Source organism: Vespa velutina, chromosome 1 (assembly GCF_912470025.1).
Source record: "Vespa velutina chromosome 1, iVesVel2.1, whole genome shotgun sequence".
NCBI lineage: Eukaryota > Metazoa > Arthropoda > Insecta > Hymenoptera > Vespidae > Vespa > Vespa velutina.
The window spans coordinates 6,287,612-6,302,107 of record NC_062188.1 but is presented as its reverse complement, the minus strand read 5'-3'; the positions used below and the strand labels follow the sequence as shown (position 1 = coordinate 6,302,107).

The following is a 14,496-nucleotide window of genomic DNA, read 5'->3' as shown; positions in this document are numbered from 1 at the left end:
ATATATTTTTACTCGTTAGCGATTATTAATGTGATTCTATTCATTCAAAATGCACTTCTATTTTCTATTTGATTAATATATTTATTAATTAATTGTTAACATTTAATAAAATTAATGGTCAGTATATAGGAATATTTTGATCAGTATAAATAATTATGCGTTAAGTTGCGTCACTGTTATTATACACTTCAAGTTCACCTTCAAAATCAACCTTTTTCAAATCAAATTTAACCTTTCAACGTTATTGATGATGGTTTTTTCTCTTTCTTTCTTTTTTTTTTTTGATGATGAATAATTTAGTGTATAAGCTCTAGTGTCGATAAACTTAAATTAAATCGTTTTTGTTCAGTATCAAGCGTACAATTTTGTACGGAAGATTTTAAATTTCAATATTTTTCGAATATAAATTAATAACATTGCCATTGGACTTTAATAATGTATTGCACCACTGTAAACATAATCACATAAAAAAGAAAAAAAAAAAACCGGATTTGATTTTGATTCATTGCAGAGTTGCATATAATCAAAACAATGCAAAGTTATAGAAAAAATCAAACTCATCATAGAGAAGAACAATCGAAAGAAATTTTTCAATGAATTTCTTTTTTGCATAAGTATATTTTTATATACACATAATTATGAATTATGATGAATTCTTAATTACTATTAAATAAGTATATTTATATCGTATTATTTTACGTCGTTTATCTATTATAAAAAAAACGACAAGTTTACATTTGATTATATTTTTTATTGTTAAAATATCAGAAGTTTAAAAAAAAAAAAAGGAAACCTCTTAAGAAAAATTGAATTTGTTTTTCCAAAACGAAGAAATTGATTCTCAAAAGAGGTGAGAATTTGAAAACTACCATTTAATTAAAAACATTGATCATTTATTATTGAAAATACAGATCGAATAAAAAATAGGAGTCATTTGAAAAAATATTTTTATTCGACGGTAATTTATCATCCTCCATGGGATTATACGAATGTGACGTTACCTTTCTAATTATAAACAAAAATAAGTATAATAAGTACATATTTGAAAGATGGATATACGAAATATGAAGGTAGTTTAAATAGAGAGAAAGAGAATGAGAGATAGAGAAAGAGAGAGAGAGAAAGAGAGAGAGAGAGAAAGAAAGAGAGAGAGAGAGAGAGAGAGAGAGAGAAGGAGAAAAAGAGAAAGAAAGAGAAAAAACAAAATATAAATTCGTTTTTGTTTCGAATCTCTATTATCCTTTGACTCTACCAAAGCGATAGGGGTCGACCTATCAACAGCAGCACCAGAGTACCAACAAGAGAACTCTCTCTCTCATTCTCTCTTTCTCTCTCATTCTCTCTTTCTCTCTCATTCTCTCTCTCTCTCTCTCTCTCTCTCTCTCTCTCTCTCTCTCTCTCTCTCTCTCTCTCTCTCTCTGTCTATGTTGCTTTCGTCCTCCTCCGGCTTGAGAGTTCGACCGAAGGTCTCGCCGAGCATTCGTTCGTTCGTCAGCCGTCTGCGAAGTCGTCTGACAGAAGCCACAACGCCGTTTCTCACCTTACCAGTCGCTCGCATTTCATCGATCGCTGAGGATCGATCCTTTGGCTTATATACACATATATCGACGTGTTTTCTTTTCTTTTTTTGTTTTTTCTTAATCTTTATCGACGTAGTTCGTTTCTCTCTCACTTTCTCTCTCTCTCTCTCTCTTCCTCTCTCTCTCTCTCTCTCTCTCTCTCTCTTTCTCTCTCTCTTTCTATCTTTCTCTTTTCTCCTTTTTTCTTTTATATATATATATATCTGGTCTTATATATATACATATATATATATATATATCTTTTTTTTTCTATCTCGTGAAAATATAACTCTATATCGAAGTTTCCATTTTTATTTCTATTTTATTATTTATTTATTTATTTATTTATTTATTTATTTATTAAATCATATTTATGTATCTGTTATATCATCGTAACGCGAATTTTTCATTTTGAAAGATTTTAAAATGGAAGCCAAGGGATCGAGATCGTTCGTTTTTATTTATACGATATAATATATATATATATACACACATAAACACATATATATATATTTGTATATTTATATATGTATATAGATTCTCTCTCTCTCTCTTTCTCTCTTTCTCTCTCACTCTCTCTTTCTCTTTTTCTTTCTCTCTCTCTTTCTTAGACATTTTTCGTATATACATTTATCTCACTTTGTAGAATTGTCAGTTGTATTGTTCGATAGAGAGAAGGTGCTTCGAGAGAGACCGGGTGATTCATAGTGATTGAGAGTGCATCGAAAGGAAAGGAGTGGGGGATATTCTATACATCTTTTTTTTGCGATTCGAATTTTTGGTGAGTAACAATTTCAAAAGTTAACTTTTCTTATTTTCTCCTTTCTTTTTTTTTTTTTTTTTTTTTTTCTTTTTTTTTATATCTACAGAATCATCGATAACGAAAAGATCAATAATCGATTGTGACACTTAATTGAATAACCGTATTTCCGTTCTTTTTTTTTTCTTTTTTTCTTTTTTTTTTTTTAAAGAACTATTGCGTCAAAGGATTTCCTTCTGATGTCATACGTCCTCTTTTCATCAATGGCAAATAATTTTGGTCGAGATTTCGATATTTCCGTTGATTTAATCGCTTTAATTACTCGCACGCGTGCTTCCCTTGTGTATGCTTAAGGGACACCGATTTAACCTCCCCCCCCCCACCCTCCTTCCACAAAACTTTGAAATTTGTTCGGTGAGTTTACGTTAGAATTCGATTCAATTGCGTCGTTTAGATTTGTTATCGTTTTGTTTCGTAGAACGTGATAATCAATACACGAATTCGATTTAAACAGCCATGATATAACATTATTGCGAAATTTCAATAAAGAAATTTATCTATTTTCTTAATGTTGAAAATATTAAAAAGAAATATTTAAATATGTTTTAAATATTCTTTTAAATATTCAAATATGCTCATTGACAAGAGATAAATTAATAAATTAATTAATTATTCTCATGAATATTAATTAATTACATAATTATTTAATATGATTCATTAAACAAACGCATAATCGATGATTTGGAAGTTTATATTTCGACAAATATTTTGAAAGTGATTTTTTTTCGTTTCAAAAGTATTCATTATAGCAAAAGATTAAATCAATATAACGGATAATAATGAGGATAAATAATGTTATTTTAATTTCAATAAATAGTCATGAAATTTATTTCTGGACATTTTTGAAATTCATTTTATCTGAAAATAATTTTGAATAGTAAAAGATCTATTAATTTTATCATTAAAAATATTTGATAAATATCTCGTTTCAAAAGCGTTGAAAAATGAAAGATTAATTTGATATTGAGCATTTGCAAATGAACGAATTTTTTTTTATTATTTACGAATAAAATAAAAATCTATCGATAATTTTGAAGTTTATTTTAATTTACTAAGGTCAATGTTCGTTCGATAATAATTAATACTCCATAGGTTCGTGCTTAAGTTAACATTTCCTTGAAATTAGTATTCGATGATCGCTTACAAGTGCATGCAATTATATGTATGTATGTATGTATGTACGAATCAATATAACGTAGATAGAATAACGATAAGGTTTATTTTTGTACTTATATGTATACACGCGTGCGCGCTCACACATACATACATACATATATACACACATACATACGCACACTTGTATTTCTGCGATATCGTAAGCTCAATGATGATAAGCGTGCCAAATCGTTTCTCCAAGTCGTCCAAAGACGGACAAGGAGAAAAGGGGAAAAGGAAGGACTGTATTGAGAAGAAGAGGGAGAAGCAGAAGGAGAAACTGAAGGTTGATCGCCGTGCGAAACGAATTTTCTCACCGCGAGAATGTTGCTCCGCTCATTGAAAGGAGCCCGGAAATCTCTTTCTCCGCAAACGAAACTCTGGTACAGTCGTTTGTAAAAATATTTTTTTTAGAAGACATTAATTATCTTGATCACACTAGTCGGTAAATCTTTCGGAGAGTATATTAGTTATAAGAAAAAAAATTTGTTTGTTTTTTAAGTAAAATGATATAAGAAATTTCTATATTTACTTTAATTATATCTATTTGTATGTACAAATATATCATAAATATCATATATATATATATACATATTTATATGATATATATTATGATATATTATAAAAATTATTTGATATGATTTTTATATAATGATATATCATGGTATAATGTTAAATTTAATATATCATGAAAGTTATTTGACCTTTATATATTATATATATATATATATATATATATATATATATATATATATATATATATGTTATCTTTGAAGTAATTACAAAAAGAAGATTATCATTATCGTAACGTCGACGAATCTTTCGAAGAATATATTAAAAAAAAAAAAAAAAAAAAAAAAAAAAAAACCAGTTTTATTTGTTTTTTAACATATAAATAAAATGAAATAATGAATATATATTTTTATATTGATTATTAAATCATTAATATTATTTAATGATGTAATCGATATAGATATTAACATTATTTCTTTTTATCTTAATGGAAGATAAAAATTTATATATATTTTTTCTTTATAAAATATTATGGTAGATATTTATTATATCATAAAAATTATTTTATCTTTTGATATGATCTTAAAAATAATTACAATAAAATTTATCGTGATCAATTGATCAATTTTACTATAGAATAAAACAAAACTTTTTGTTAGATCTGATATAATATATTATATGATAAAAATTGATCCTCAATTGTAAAAATAATTACAACAAAGATATAAATAATTAATTGATTAAATACATTCTGAGACGAGAGAGAGAGAGAGAGAGAGAGAGAGAGTGTGTAAAAGATAGATATTGTATTTATGTATTCTTTCGTTCACTCATTCATACATACGTTAATACGTAAGTACATCGCTTCACAATAGATTTTTATATGTTGGGAGGGTGATTTGTCTATAGGTAATACAAAAGTCGTGGATTTCCGCCGGATATCCGTGATTATCCAGTAGCATGAAGAAAATTTTTTTCTTTTATTTTCTTTTTCTTTTTTCCTCTTTTATCTTTTTTTTTTTTTTTTTTTTTTTTTCAGAAATTATTCTTTCCATCAAGTGTTCTTCAGAAATATTACATTAAATTCTCAGCATATATTATATATGTAGAATATTAATATATTTATATTATACATAATTACTTATAATATGATATATTAATAAATTAAATTAATCTTGATATATTACAATATATTAATAAAATAAATTAAAATTTGTATATTACAGTATAATATTTACAATATACTAATATACAATTATACACACAGAAACATACAGGGTATGCTTATATAATATTAGTATATTACACAGTAGTATATCATTATATAGTACAACATATAATATTAGTATAAATATACTAATTATAGCATAACAATAATAAGTATATTAATAGTTATGTTAACCATTAATATACTTATATAGGTATAATATACTAATATAGGTACAATTTTACTTAAGTGATATCACAAATTTGACGTTTACAATAATATTTTATTGGACTATATGTAGAAGAAAAATTAAATTATAAGACATTAATTATTTTTATTTGCATAAGTTATTATTAAAAACTTATCTTTATCGATTGTCTTTGAAATATTAAGTCGAAACATCTAACAAAATATATTCCGATATATTCGAAATTTTACGAAGAAAGTGGAGAAATTGTAAATTATTTCTTCTTGTTTGACGATTAAGTCGTTCTGAATTCTGAGAAGGACGGTAGCGACACGCGACGAGGAGTAAAGAGTTGGCGGTGGGGGGAGGGCGGGAGGAGGCTCATGGCAACAACGCAACGGAGCAACGTTAAAATATCGCAATAAAGTATTAAACAAAGGAATCCGGGAGGAGCTGAAGCAAGACCGCGGTTACTGAAGCGAAACGCCTCGAGTGTTTCTTCGTCTTGAAAGGACTCGGCAGGTCGGGGGCCTCCATTCACAATAGGTCTCTCTTTCTCTCTCCCTCGCTCTCTCTTTCTCTCTCTCTTTCTCTCTTAAGAAGTCCTTTCGTTGAGTTTAACCTTCTATCGGTTCTTCCGAAACACCCCTTTCCTCCTGTTCGTACAAACTTGATCAGTTTCTTTCACATGGAACTCCTTTGAATCCTGTTTCTTGAAATAATTAGAAACTTCTCTTCAGTAGAAGTAAACCGTTCGAATGTTTCCTCGTTCGATAAGTTTAAATATCAAAAAAAAAAAAAAAAAAAAAAAAGAGGAGAGAAAGAAGAAAAAGAAAGAAAATAAGAAGAAAAATCTCGGAAGTTCGTTGATATCTGTAATAATAATAATAATAATAATAATAATAACAATAATAATAATAATAATAATAATCGAAGAGTATTAAAATGTTTTAGAATTAGATCGTCATTTTATTCAATCGATTTTATGGATCAAGTTTATCTAGTCGATTTGAGGAAAAAGAGTAAAAGAAAGAAAAGAAAAGAAATAAAAAAAGGAAAAAGAGAAGATATAAAATGTACACCATTAGCGACGGAAGCGAGTATCGCCGAGGAGCAATCGCATTAAGTCGCTCTTTGAAGAGAAGCTTCTCTAAGAGCCAGGAAGCCGAAGGTCGACGGCCGTGTCGCATTATCCTCGGTAGGATGCTTAATAACATTTTTCATGTCCTTCCAACGTGGCCGCGGAGAAGAAGAGAAAGAAGACGAAGAAGAAGAAGAAGAAGGAGAAATAGAAAAAGAAAAGGAAGAAGAAGATTTGACAGAGAAAGATAGAGGAATAAGAATAATAAGAATAATAATAATAATAATAAAAAGAAGGAGAAGAAGAGCTTTCAACTTTCATCATTAATACCATCGGAACCATAGGATTTAACAATTTAGTTCAACTTCCTATGGTTGATAAGCCAAGTGCAACGTGTCAAAAATTAGAACGCGACGAGTTTCGTGATTTACGCAAAAGAGTTTCGATTCGATACGATACGTTGCCACACTTGACGGCCATTTTCTTTTCTTCTTCTTTCTTCCTCTTTTTCTTCATTTTTTTCTTTCTTTCTTTCTTTCTTTTTAATCGCCGCCATTACGAATCGGGTTTGCCAGCGCGCGAGGTCATCCTTAGCAGCAGCAAATGTCGTCTTGGTACTTTGGAGGAGGAATGAAAGATTAACGTGAATCAAAGTAGTAACGAGAAGATCGTTGATATTTTAATCTTCTTAACTTAGCATAACTCATGAGAGTTCTTGTTTGAGAAAAAACAGATCGCTCGTACGAGAAAAGAAAAGAAGATAAAAAACAAGAATATACGTTTACACGTGCGCGTACGCATGCACGAACACATATATACATACATACATACACATACACGTACACGTACACGTATACAAAGACGATTTTTACTTTATACGAATCTCTCTGTTCGTTGTGTATGTGGAGATCCATGAGAATCACTGTTGAGTGTACGTCTGCTGCCATCTCTTCCAACGACGGACCCATAGACTGGAGTGTAACTTAACCGCAAACTCGGTGAATCACCCGAAGGACGGTCTCTCTCTCTCTCTCTCTCTCTCTCTCTCTCTCTCTCTCTTTCTTTCTTTCTCTCTCCCTTTCTCCAGGATCCCTCTTCGAGAACTTCAGAATATCTCGTCTTAATACTTACTCGAGGAGTTGCAATAAACTCTTGGATCTCTGAGACTATCGATCCTCTCTTTAGACTACTCATCCTTGTCTTCTTTTTCTTAACGAGTTTAAAAAGAAACAGTTAAAGAAAAAAGCAAGAAAAAGGCAAAGAGAAAGAGAGAGAGAGAGAGAGAGAGAGAGAGAGAGAGAGAGAGAGAGAGAGAGATAAGGAAAAACAAGGAAAGGATCCTAGCGATCCTGATTGGAACTGTCTCGTAGGCTTGCCAAGTCGATTAGAGTTACTCTAAGGAATAAAACAAGTATTCTTATCGAGATACACGAAGTACATACGTATGTATAAATGATTTTTCATTGTTATCTATTCCTTCTTATCTTTTCGAAGGATGGATCACAAGTTTAGAGGGAACGTACAAATGTGTAGAGAAAACTCGTTGCTGCTAACAACAGTTAAGAGATAGATAGATATAAGAAAAATTATATTTTTCAATTAAATCATTTTTAAGAAGGTATAAGTTTTTATTCGTGTGTTCGTATATATATATATATTTATGTGTGTTTGATATATCTTCAAAAGCTCTTTCCAGACGATTTATTGTATTCATTATCATGGAAAATCCATTTTGTCCATATTCCATCTACACCCACGTAGGTTTGCATATACTGACTCTTCGTACTTAACCTTAGATCCTTTATAATTTTATATATGTATAGTGTGCGAGTGTATGTGTCTGTGTATGTGTGTATGTGAGCGTTACATGTACAATGCCAAGACGATGGATAGTGGGTGTAGTAGTCAGAATATGAAGTTTATTAAGCATTCAACTCATAATGGGTTTAATGAATCGGACGATCTCGTGTGTGTGTGTGTATGTGTGAGAGAGAAAGGGGTGGGGAAAGAGAAAGAGAGAAAGGAAGAGAGAGAGAGAGAAAGAGAAGGAGAGAGAGAGGGGGAGAAAATTTGCAAACAGGTATGGACGTCAGCCGTCGTGCTTCACCGGCGAAATCGCCCGAAGGAGTATATCTTAAGAAAAAGAAATAGAATTCGCGAAAGAAATAGAAAAGATGAGGTTCTATTCTGCAATACGTCGTTATAATTGTAGTGGAACATGTTTCTTTTTTTTTCCGTTTTTCTTTCTTTTTTTTTCCTTCCAAGCGAGTATAATCGCTTAACAATCTTTTCTGTGCTCGCAATTAATTGTCCATTACACTTATTATTATTATTATTATTGTTGTTATTGTTGTCATTGTTGTTATTATTATTTCTTTCTCTTTGAATCCAAACAAATAAGGAATAGTTTGAATCGTATAATTTAAATGGATCTATTCAAATTTCGAGCCATAAGGACTATTCGATTTTACTTATATATGTATATATAAACACACACATTTAATATATATCAAATTAATATATACGGGGGTGGAACCAAAGTTTCTAGGTGATTTTAAAAATCGTTTACTCTTTTTCGAAATCTTTTAGATTACTTTTTCTAGACTGCAAAAAAGATTTCTAATTACACAATATATATATATATATATATATATATATATATATATATATATGTACTATATGCATATATTCATATACACTATATATATATATTTCCCACGAAATATTCACACGAATGTGTGCGCTCGTGCGTGTATTTAATATATATATACATATACACACACACAATATTTATAAATACTATATACTATATACATATAGTATGTCACAAGTGCGTTCTATATTTTTTTTAATCTTTTCGTTTATTCTTCCAATCTTCGATGTACCGTAATCGTTATGCATTGTAATGCGCTCTCGTGAAAGAAACTCTCTGCAGCAATTTCGTTTCTTTTTTTTTTTCTTTCTTTTTTTTTCTCACTTCCATACACCGTTATGCGGTTTTACCGTAAAAGTGTGCTATATTTGCGCGTACCGTCGCGCCATTCCAGCTTGCAATGATGTTTCTAATCCTTTCTTTTTTCTCTCTCTCTCTCTCTCTCTCTCTCTCTCGTTATTTTTTTTTCATCACATACTCTCTTAGAATGAACGTGTGTATTTCATTTTTGTTTAATTTTCTTTTAATTATCAACGATGCGTTTATAATTATCGACGATACGCCGATAAATAAGTCACGCAAGCCGCCTTTTACTTGTTCATTTAATCTTAGAAGCGAATAAACGAGTATGAGATATGCCAGTAATAAATTTAATATCGTTTATTAGAAAATCTATGATAGATATAAAGAATTTATCCATTTAAAGGAAATGCATTTTATAGATTTTTATAAATAATTGATACCTTTTAAATTCAATTGAAATTTATTTTATTATATTTATCGTTAATTAATATATTGAGAATTTTTTTTAATTTTTAATTCTTTTACTTTTTCCTCAAAGGACAAAGAGTACAAGTTTAAAATAAAACGTAGAAAGAGAAAAATAGAGAAATTGAGAGAGAAAGAGAGAAAGAGAGAAAGAGAGAGAGAGAGAGAGAGAGAGAGAGAGGGAGAAAGAGAGAGAGAGAAACAAAGTCGATGTTTTAATCGAGGCTGAGAGTCAGAGATTACGGTGGAAAAGCGTTCTTGGAGATGCGTCTCCCTGTCTTTTTACGTTTATGACGCTGGCGAGTTCCAATTTTAGCGTACGTATGTACGTACGAAGTAAAGCTCGCTACGAATACTCGTTTCGAATATACGTATCTGACTCATTGTGACATTCCTTGCATCGCTTACCGGATGAATTTCATTTTTGACCGAAAAATAAAGAAAAAAGACGAAGGAAAATGTTACTATAGAAAGAAAGAGATAGAGAGAGAGAGAGAAAGAGAAAGAGAAAGAGAAAGGAGATAAACTTTGAGCTTTACCGAGAAACCAAGAAAGACGTCTCTTTCAAGTTCTCTTTTGGTTTTAGATAAGCCGTGAATTCGGTGGACATCCGTGAAATTAAAAAGAATTAAGATATATTCATTCGATCGAGAATTTTTCACTTCTTTTTTGTTTTTTTTTTTTTTTTTTTTTTTCTTTTTTTCTTTATATATATATATATATATATATATTTTTTTTTTTTTTTTTCGGAAAGATGCTCATTCATCATATCGCACATATGGATTTAATAACTTTAATATTAAGATTATCGACTTATTTTGACAGGTGTCAATTTGGCAGATACTTGAAAAAAAAAAAAAAAAAGAAAAAGAACGAAATAAATTGTGTATATTTAGTCAATTTAAATTTGAGATAATAAATGAAGATGAATTTTCCTTTCAATTAATATTTTTTCATTATGCTTTTGGTAATAACAAAAAATGGAATTTATAAAAATAGGTTCGTTTTAAAAAATCTTTGATATTTCTGTTGTTGTCCTGATATTTCTCATGATTTTTAATATACAAAATTATTTGATATTATTTAAATTATGATATTAATATAAAAATGTAGAATAGAAAATATATAATATCTATATAATATATCTATATAATATATATATAATAAAATTTATTATACATATATTAATTTAAAAAGATAATATATGTGATTATAAAATATATCGAAGATTACCAAGTCGATTTAATTATATTACTTTTTAAATTGATTTAACAATAATTATGCAAATAGAATTAATATTTGTTTCCAACATTAAATATATATTTCCATTACGTTAAATTACAAGTTAGCAAGATAAAAATGTAATGAGTGTTATTTTATAAAACGATGTCACATCCTCTGGAACGTATTCAAAGTAAATGAAAATTTTCATCCTTAATGATATATGTACATGCATAAATTAATAGTCATAATATTAAATGTAATAGTTATTCTTTGTTCGTAGGAGTATAGCAAGCTGATGAAGGGTTAGAGCTTACGTGTGTTTAGTTAAGCGTTAGAAGTTTTGTCTTAAACTCGTCGTATCGACGTGTCTTCTCTTAGGAACTCATCGTATACTTTCTTGTCCCTTTTGCATGGCCGAAAATACTACGAATACTGATCCTGCTGTTCGCTATAGTTATAGTCCCTGTTTGAACGATTTTAACAGCTGAAAAGCATTTCTCGCTGCGTGCGTGCTGCGCCGCGAAGATCTCTCAGCGGTCGATGACCTCTTACGACGTTTTCCTAGTGATCCGTTTGCTAGCTGGACTCGAGACTCGTTCCAGGTATCGTAAAGTCACTTCTTCGAACGTCACTAAAACTTTCGCGTTACGAACTCCCCGTTAACCTATGAGATTGACAAGATTCATTCAATTTTATAACAACGTATATGTAAAATCCTTTTCAGGAGGAAAAGAAAAAAAGAAAAAAAAAAAGAAAAAACTTATCGACGATCGTCAAAGGTAGAAATCGAAAAATTACATTTACTTTTATGAAAAATCCTTTTTACCCCTCCCCCCCTTCTCCTCCCTTTCGTTCAACTTCGTGACACTTGAACGTGTCACCTAAGAATTTCGACGAATAAATCAAACGAAAATATTTCGAGCGGTTCGGCGTATCGTGGCGCGGAATGCGAGCAAAATAAATTGGAACTTAGCCAAGGAACAGCCCAATATACCGATTTTCTCTCTGAGGATATTTACTTCTCTCTATCTTTTTCTCTCTCTCTCTCTCTCTCTCTCTCTCTCTCTCTCTCTCTTTCTGATCATTCAGAGAAAATTTTCACATTTTTCTTTTTTTTTTTTCTCTTTTTTAAATGTTATGAAATGAATAATTTCATTCTCGTCGATATATAATGTATTTCATTTTAAAAGATACAATAATGTCTACATATAATTTATTTGAAAAAAAGCGACTCTGTAATCAAACAGACTCTTCGCATTTTTTTCTTTTTTTCTTCCTCTTTTTTTTTTTTTCTCTTTTTTTTTTCTGTTAATGTCTCGTACTACCCTGTATTCGTCAAGTCAGACTGTCGGAGCTTGGGTTGATGATGTCACCCTTTGAATTCTCTTATAGGGAGTGGTTAATCGTCGCGAGACGAGCAAAAATATAAATTATTCTCTCTCTCTCTCTCTCTCTCTCTCTTTTCTATATATGCTCGCGTTTATATTTCACGCATGCCCTCGACAAACGTCATACGCACCATCTGGTATGCTTCCTTGTTCGTCGGAAAGTGTCGACGCGTTCCCTTCGCCACGCCCATTACGCCTACGTTAATGAGAATCGCGACCAAAAATTTCTACCAATTACGATAAAAGGGATGAAATTTTTTTTTTCTTTTTCCTCTTTTTTTTGGGGGGGGGAGGGGAGGGAAATTAATTGCTCTTTGTTACTTACGATATATATAGGATACGATATTGGTTCTAATTATGGAACTTGGAAAAACTACTCGAAACTTTATTTTGCTAAGTAATATAGTATAATAATTGCATTATATATATATATATAATGTATATGAGATAACATGTTTATAATTCATTTGAAATTCATTTCAATTTTTTTATTCTTTTTTTTTAATTTCTTTTTCTAGTAAATTATTATTGAGAAAAAAGTTATAACGTTATTTGTTGTATGTTAATATTAGATTTATGAACATAGATTATATTTCATATATCCAAATATGAAATAATAGTATTTACAATATAAAACCATTGTTTTCGTAAATTGTTTAATTTTTAATTTTTTCTTTTTCTTTTTATTTTTATTTCTTTTTTATTTTTAATACTATTACAAGTAATAGTATTTACAAAAAGAAAAGAAAATTATTATTCGTAAAAACTTATTTTTTACTTTCATATTATATATTTTATATGGATGTTAATCACATATTGATATATAAATTAACGTGTATTTTATTTTTCGTTATTAGTATTAATTCGTGTCGTTGCATAAATGAAATAAAAAAAAAAAAAAAGAAAAATAAATTGCAAAAAAAGAGAAAAGGAAAATAATATTTATGATTTTTTTTTTTTTATACCTAACGATAAGTAAATATTTTTGATCTAATAAATCTAATGTTAGAATTCTACGCGTTACTTCGTTAAGTAACGTTATGAAATAAATCCTAGATTCTTGGAATCCAATTGAAATTCGGTATTGATAATTATTCTAACGTTGCTGAAAAAGGAGAGAAGGAGATCTAGGAAATTAAATTGTTCGTCACGATTCTATTGACGTTGCGCACGCACTAAACACACTCCTAATTAGTCGACTAGGGTGCGTTGACATGTCACAATTACTTCCTTCGTTACTATTTGTTCAAAAATATATGTCATGTGTATTCTTATTTATTATTTCATTAAAAAAAAAAAAAAATTTGTTCAAAGAGATTTGTCCTGTGTATTTCTTTTAAAATTAAAAAAGAAAGAAAAAAAAAGAGAAAAAAGAAGAAAAAGATCTCTTTGAAGCAGTACTTATGTTTTATAAAAATGTCTGATTCTCTTTTTTGTTTTCTTTTTTCTTTTTTCTCTACGAACATATAGTCGAAATTTTTTCAAGAGACATACCGTCTATTTGATGAACACTTTGAAACTCGCTGAGAGTTTACCGAGACATATCGTTAGAAACAAATTAGACGGTAACTGTACTCCTACCGGTATTCGTCACTTCCGGTTTGAATTTCGCGTTACGAGCGAGGGAAGTATCAACTACGTTCCACATACTCTCGTTAGTCCCCAATTCAAGAGGAATCTCTCTTTCTCTCTCTCTCGCTCTTCCTCTTTCTATTTTTCATCAACAAGTCAAATTATTTCTTTAATTATACTTGAAACGTAGACCATTTTGTTGATCGATGGAAATAAAATGAAAAGATAAACAATAGTGGTAACATTAAAAAAATTATACATTCCTCAATTAGAACGCAATTCAAGAGGAATATCTCTGTTTCTTTCTTTCTTTCTCTCTCTCTCTCTCTCTCTCTCTCTCTCTCTCTCTCTCTCTCTCTCTCTCTCTCT

At 29.7% G+C, this 14,496-nt stretch overlaps 1 protein-coding gene and 1 long non-coding RNA gene across 6 annotated transcripts in view; both read left to right on the top strand.

Moving 5' to 3' along the window:
• LOC124952508 (uncharacterized threonine-rich GPI-anchored glycoprotein PJ4664.02-like) overlaps positions 1-14,496 on the top strand; it is a 63,903-nt gene that overhangs the window by 10,948 nt on the left and 38,459 nt on the right. The gene's annotated exons all lie outside the window — the stretch shown is intronic.
• Positions 723-9,124, top strand: LOC124952581. 2 transcript variants are annotated; one of them, XR_007101945.1, is made up of 3 exons: positions 723-1,655; positions 2,231-2,340; positions 6,396-9,124. It is a non-coding gene; the product is annotated as an uncharacterized LOC124952581 (long non-coding RNA). The 2 variants fall into 2 exon arrangements; XR_007101946.1 differs by having other exon boundaries at positions 2,215-2,340.